We start from the raw sequence: 7,497 nt of genomic DNA, 5'->3' as shown, positions 1-7,497 counted from the left end.
TTGGAAAAAAGAACAACAACAACAACACTTGAACATTAGCTTGAGTAAAATAGCTTTTTGCACTACCAGCCCAAAACCAATTGGCTTCTGGCGTAAATCTGAAACCACAATCACTGTAAATCGTCCCCTTAATTTCTTTGTGTAAAGATGGCAGCTGAAGTGTAATAATGCTAACGTTGATTGTTCTCTCTGATTGAAGATTCCTTCTAGCTCGCAGTATTCATAAGTATTCAGCCCTCAAGATTCTGCTTTGCTGCAATTCAAATGGCCTTCAACATTTAAACTTTACTATTATCTCTCAAGTGCTATAGACTCTCCCATGAAATGTCTCTTTAGAAGTGCGGCCAGAATATTATACCTGGTAAAAAAAAAAGAAAAAAGAAAGATGATTGTTAGTTCATGATTTAGGTCATTAAATATGACAACAAAGATGATTAGTTGATTTGAAATCCAGCTTTCTGTATGTTATGTTGTTTTTGTCCTATCAGTTGTTTTTATTTTTGCTCTAAACCATTTTAATTTGTTAAATAATAATTTAATTAGTTAAATTAGGTGTTTTTGAAAACCGAAAAAATGTCCTTGATGTCTTTTAATTAGGTGTGTTGTGTAGCTTTGAATGCAAGTAAAATTGGTACATTTTTTTTTTTTTTTTTTTTTGCACCATGCTGCAAGCAAGCAGTGCATTGCAACACAACTATATTGTTCCCATTATGATACAAAATGGCCTACACTTCAAGTTCAGTGATGCTTGTTGATGTTGACTACATTGGGAGCAATCTAGTTTTGTCACATCATCCTTCTCGCTTACAGTGTTAGATTGGGTTTCATGCCTTTCTTGGATGGAAATTGAGGTAATCCAACTTTAGTTAAATAAATACTGTATATCAACTTTTTGTCTGTGAATTATAACAATGTGAAGTTGCCTATACCTTTAACCAGTCTTTGGAGTAAGGTAACCAAGTTCACCTGTAAGGTGTTGTTAAAGGTGTAACATTAAAGGCCGGAGTCATGTTCTCAGTCCCAGTTTTCAGATCAAGAAGTGTCTAGACTGACGCAAAATAAACTATATTTTAGTAGTAACTAGATAATTCGGATTATAGTCAACAAAACGTTGTAATCTGAAAGTGTTCAATGCAACGCACAGGCTGATGGCCTATTCATGTATCGCATTGGACAGTTGCTTGATGCCGCGTCCTTCTAAAATAATTTTTATTTACAAACATCATAGGTGTAAATTGTTTGATCATAATGTAATTCATTATTAGACCTACGTAATCTCTGACAGTTGCATCAAAAGCAGTTCTGTTCAAGTAAATCTATTGGATTATGTTCTCAAATCTTGTAACACTTGCCAACGAAGAGCATACCGAGCACCATTTTAGTGCAAAAGGAGTAAATGATGTCTTCTGTTCATCCTCAGCGATCATTCCTCCAAAGTCTCGGCCCGTTTCTCCTCCTGAGGTGGTCACCTGATTGGCTTGTTTGAAAAAAACACTGTTTTCCGTCCCATCATTGTCTGAAACTGAATGAATAAAGATGTCAACTGAACAGATGGTGTTGCATTTCTCTCTTTTTTTTTTTTTTTTTGCACTTGCTTCCTTTTTCTGCCTTTTCTGAACATCTGAAGCAGAGATTTACCATTTTGATCAACATGGTTACTAAACTCTAGAACCTCGGGCAGTTCACAGCCGTTATGATGATAGCTCTGGAATGGGCTAAACAAACATTTGCTATCAGCCGTGTTTGTTTCCGTAAAGTCCAACCTAAATTATTTGCCATTTTACGGCTCTCACTTCTCTTTTCATGTTCTTTTTGAAGAGATTATACTTTAGAGAAGAAGAAAGTTATCTTCATCAGCAAATTGCCTCAAATGAAGAGATCTATTATTAACTCTCCAATTGGATGTTCATATTTGTATTAATCTTTTTCGTTTTCTTTGATCTTTCCTTATAAATGCTAGCCTGAAGTTGCTTTGCTAATTTAGTTTGTAAATTACTCTTCATACATTCACCACATGGTGGCGATAATGGCTTATGATGACAGTGTATTTTGATTTATGGAAACCTCCTTCCCATTATAGCGTAAGGGACAGTCAATGCAGCCACTCACCTGGATTGCACTCCTTCATTATGCCTGCTGACACTTACCTACTTCCTGTTGTCTGTGTCTATAGCAGGAAGTGAGCTCAGCAGACAGGGTGTGTGTCTGTGTGTGTGTGTGTGTGTGTGTGTGTGGTGGGGGGGTGTTACTGTGTGGAATTCCCCCTCTTTCCCAAGGGTGAGGAATTCCAGATCAGCGCACACTCCAGGCAGAAACAAGGATGAATGAGAACGTACAGAAATTGTACCTGAAGCAATTCCAATCAGCGGTTAGTAGGAATTATGAAACATTTCACTGATTCAGCTGTCTGACTGAAGTGTCCAGTCATGACTGCACAAACAACGGTGTCAGCAAGTTCATGTTGGGAACAGAAACCATTTTGATCCCATTTAATAATGGGACAGAAGCAGCTGTCCTGAGTCTTGCACGTTAGTGTTTAACTGTGCAAACATCACTCTTTAACATCTCTGTATTCTCTAGAACATTTATCAAAGAATTTGTCAGGCCCTTTGCCTTGCACGACTATTCTGTCCTTATGAGTGCTAAGACATTTAGGCCTGGTTTCAGAGACAGGGCTTAGATTAAGTCCAGAGTAGGCCTTAGTTCAATTAGGACATTTAAGTAGATTTTTATAAATGTGCATTAGAAAAAACATTACCAGTGCATCTTCAGACAAAACAATGGCACTTGCCGTTGAAAATGTCATACCTTCCCTTTTACAAACTGAAAATGCATGTTGATCACTGGCTCAGTTGCAGTTTTGCTTTGTTTATTTCAAAAATAATTGTGCATTAGTTTGGGATTTGAACTCGGGTCCTCTTGTACACTAAACAAAAACTATAATGCATCTAACTTTTATGGAAAGAATCTTTTCTCATTTTAGCCTGGACTGCCACTGGTTACATGACAACGATGTATTATATACCTAAATCGATTTTTGTTTTTCACGTACAAGCGACAACATTGTCAAAACAATCCCCATTCAGATGGTTCCTCTACAATGACTAAAAACGCTGTATTATTCATGCCAGGCCAGTAGTTGGCGATGTCACTTTGTAAAGAAACGCTATGCGGCTATAGACCGAAGTTAGCACATGCGCCTGATGTCACCGTTTTCACAAATCTGCGTTTTTGTAGTTTACACTGAGACTATTGCGGTATCATTTTAATAAGTCGTGTAAATGAATGGCCAAAACGGATAAATTCTGTTTTAGTTGAAAATGGTGTCGTGTTAAAGGGATAGTTCACTTTGAAATTAATTTTTGATATGTTTTAGCTTACCTCAAGGGCATCCAAGATGTAGGTGTCTTTGTGTCCACAGTATTTTATATTTTATACTTTTAGGTCAAACCGTTCTTGTCTGTCAGTCATATAATGCAGGTCTATGGTCACCACCTCAAAGAGCATGCACAGAGAAGTCCAAATTGAACATGATTTAATGACTCGTAAATGTAAGTACACATTGATGACCTAAGACACGAAACGAGCGGTTTGTGTGAGAAAACGAAAAGTATTATATCGTTTTTACCTCTTGTAAACACAGCCACGTCCAAGTGATCTGAGGGCGCGGGCGCTTCGGTCTTTTCCGGCAAGCGCCAGAAGTGATCTCTCGCGCGTGCGTCACTCATACAATTGTTTTATTTTTTACTTTTTTTTTATTGTTTTCTTTTACGACGGTTTAAACATCCCGGATAAGCGCAAATTAGTACCCTTTTAATTAGCCGTCTTACCTACAATCTCTGTTCTGTGTAAACAATGAGTGACGTACACGCGCGAGAGATCACTTCCGGTGCTTTCCGGAAAAGACCGAAGCACCCGCGACCTCAGATCACTTGGACGTGGCTGTGTTTACAAGAGGTAAAAACGATATAAATACTGTTCGTTTTCTCACACAAACCGCTCGTTTCGTGTCTTAGGCCATCAATGTGTACTTACATTTACGAGTCATTAAATCATGTTTAATTTGGACTTCTCTGTGCATGCTCTTTGAGGTGGTGACCATAGACCTGCATTATATGACTGACAGACAAGAACGGTTTGACCTAAAAATATCAAAATTGAAAATACTGCGCGACACCTACATCTTGGATGCCCTTGAGGTATAAGCTAAAACATATAAAAAATTAATTTCAAAGTGAACTATCCCTTTAAAGCCCCCTAAATTTGCTAATGATGCTCCTGCATACAGGTGAGGAGAACAGCTAATTGAGATTTTCTAGACACTGACTATGAACAGCACGCACATTTTCTGTATGCATGTAATACTCTGATGTGCGATATACAAACAGCTGCATAGGAAACCTGTATCCCACAATAAAAATGCGCTCGACTTGACCTATCCATGGCGAATGAATTGGAAGCGACATCATCCGTCATCTTCAACAACTCCTTCTTGACCCATTATTTGATCAGACTGCCAAAAATTTGAACGGTTTTACACTAAATTGGATTAAAAATCTCTAAATAACAGTTTAAACTTCTGAGATGATAACCAATGAGTCATGTGAAATCAATGTAGTGTGCTGCTGTTTAAAAACATTTATGATACGGCATACTATTTTTTTATATGGCTACAGGTGCAGTGGAACAGGTTTAGTCCCGTATTTAATGTGCTTCCATCTCTTCCAAAACCTATTGAGATGCGTTTGCATGCATCATATATTTATCATCAACAAATCCAAATAGTTTCAATCTCATACAGTTTAACTAATTGAATAATGATTGTTTCACACACACCTAGCCATAGTTGAACCATTTTCATACGTTTTACATTCTAAGCAAATTGCATAAATGCTTTTAGAAAATAGGATTACTTAAAATAAAATCTATGCCGGAATTTATTTGAGTGCAGAAATCTTACCTCAAAAAATCTAATTAGAAATGGACTATTTTACCCATTTTATTTGGGGATACTATAAAGTCATGGGGGGGGAAAAAAAAAGTACACCCTCTTTGAATTCTATGGTTTTACAGGTCAGGGCATCATAAAAAAAGCATCTGGTCCTTAAAATGAGGTAAATACAACCTCAGATGAACATCAACACATGACTATTTACACTGTGTCATTATTTATATATCAAAAACTAGAGCAATATGGAGAAGTACACCCTTACTGCTTCCATAGGAAGTAAGAGGGTAAGTAGCAGCCAGATGCTTCTAATCAAATGCTTCGATTAACTGATCATACGCGAGTGTGATCACCTCTATAAAAGCAGAAGTTTTGGCAGTTTGCTGGTTTGTCTTAACACAATGCCAAAGAGAAAAGACATCAGCAATGATCTTAGAGAAGAAATTGTTGCTGCCCATCAATCTGGGAAAGGTTGTAATATTACATTTTCAAACAATTTGAAGTGTCCTCACAAGTGGAAAACATTCAAGATAGTTGCCAATCTTCCCAGCAAATTCACCACAAGGTCAGACTGTGCAATACTCAGAGAAATCGGGGGAAAAAACCAAACAATAGCTACACCTCGGACTCTACAGGCCTTAGCACGCTAAAGTTTATGACAGTACAATTAGAAAAGACTAAACAAGAATGGCATGTTTGGAAGGGTTGCCAGGAGAAAGCCTCTTCTCTCTAAAAAAGAACATGGCAGCACGTCTTATGTTTGCAAAGTTGCATCTGAACCAACTTCTGGAACAATCTCCTTTGGACATACAGAACCAAAGAGGAGATGCTTGGCCAAAAATCACAGTGCCACTTTGGCGAAAACCAAACCCAAGGCTTGTTTTGCAGCCACAGGACCTCGGCACCTTGCAGTCATTGAGTCGACCGTGAACCAAAGTGTTCTAGAGTCAAATGTGAGGCCACCTGTCCGACAGCTAAACCTTGGCTGAAATTGGGTCATGCAACAGGACAATGATCCCAAGCACACCAGCAAATCTACAACAGAATGGCTAAAATAAAAAGAATCAAGGTGTTGCAATGGCCCAGTGAGAGTCCAGACCTCAACCTGATTGAAATGCTGTCATGGGACAAACAAATGCCCGCAAACCTCAATGAACTGAAGCAACGTTGTAAAGAAGAGCGGACCAAAATTCCTCCACAACGACTCGAGAGCCTGAAAATGAATACTTCAAGTTATTGCTGCCAAAGGTTGTTCTGCAAGCTATTGATTCATTGGGTGTTCTTAGTTTTTCACACATGGCTTCTCCATTTTGCCTTTATTTTTGTTAAATAAATAATGGCACTGTGCAATATGTCATGAATTGTTGTTCATCTGAGGTTGTATTTACCTAATTTTAAGACCTGATAAGAACCAGATGATTGTTTTTGTCCTGATACGTAAAACCATAGAATTTAAAGAGGGTGTACTTTCTTTTTCACATGACTGTACATCAAAATGTGATGTAATTTTATGCTTATTAGAGCACTGTTTTTAGCTGAAGCCTAGTTCACACTACATGATTTTAAGCCTGATTTGCAAATCGTTGAGCTCGCCGACAGGTCAGGGTGTTATCGCGTGCAAATCGCGGGGGATTAGCGGGCGATGAACGCTCTCCAATCTGTTAGTATGAAAGAGCCAACAACGCATCAAAGACGCTCGCAGACGCGTCGCCGAGCCCAGAAAATATCTAGCATGCTAGATATCCAGAGCTGTCGCACGACTCAAGCTCACGTGATGTCATGAGCTACAGCCAATCAGAGCAAGGCATGTTCGCGTGTTGTGTTCTTTTACTTCGTTGGGTATTGGCGCGCGTGCTGTTTCGCGTCATTTCCGGTTCGTTTTATCGCGTGATTTTTCGTGACAAAACGTGGTTTGTAGACAAGATAGAATCGTTGGGTGACAGAGTTGTTGTCAACTCGTGTAGTGCGTTACCTCCTGTTGCGGATCAATCACGTTGTGTCGTGTGGTGTGAACTAGCTCAACAACTTGAACACTCCTGATTTCACAGAGAGCAAGTCATGTAGTGTGAACCACACAGTTCAGCCCGACGTTTTAAAATCATGTAGTGTGAACTAGGCTTTAGTAACATACACAAATCTCTACTCAAATAAAATCTTGGTGAGTTGACTAGGCAAGTAGAGCATACAATTTGAGTTATGCTCCCTAAAAAGGTAGCGGCCTATGTGGACAGCTTACTAGGTTTGGGAACAGAGCCCAGATCTTTTAGTATATTCAAAGTAAGTGTGTCTTTCTAGTGCTGAAGTTGCTTGGACTATGATATATCAGCCTCTCAGCATAGCGCCAGTTAGTGCTCTGTGTGGAAAGATGCAACGCTGAACCTGTCTGATATACCTGGGCCAGGTAAAACAAAGAACTCATGCTCATGGTGATAAAACAGGCTGCTGAAGTGCAGAGGAGACAGATTTGTAAACATTGACTGTGGGAGAGTGAAAGAATGGCAACTTGGCATGTTTAACGGGAACCCTGGGGGCAAAAACTGGTTGGATCG

This window comes from Rhinichthys klamathensis, unplaced genomic scaffold, assembly GCF_029890125.1.
Source record: "Rhinichthys klamathensis goyatoka isolate OS25496 unplaced genomic scaffold, OSU_Roscu_1.1 h1tg000068l_1, whole genome shotgun sequence".
Classification (NCBI taxonomy): domain Eukaryota; kingdom Metazoa; phylum Chordata; class Actinopteri; order Cypriniformes; family Leuciscidae; genus Rhinichthys; species Rhinichthys klamathensis.
This window is presented reverse-complemented; position numbering follows the sequence as displayed.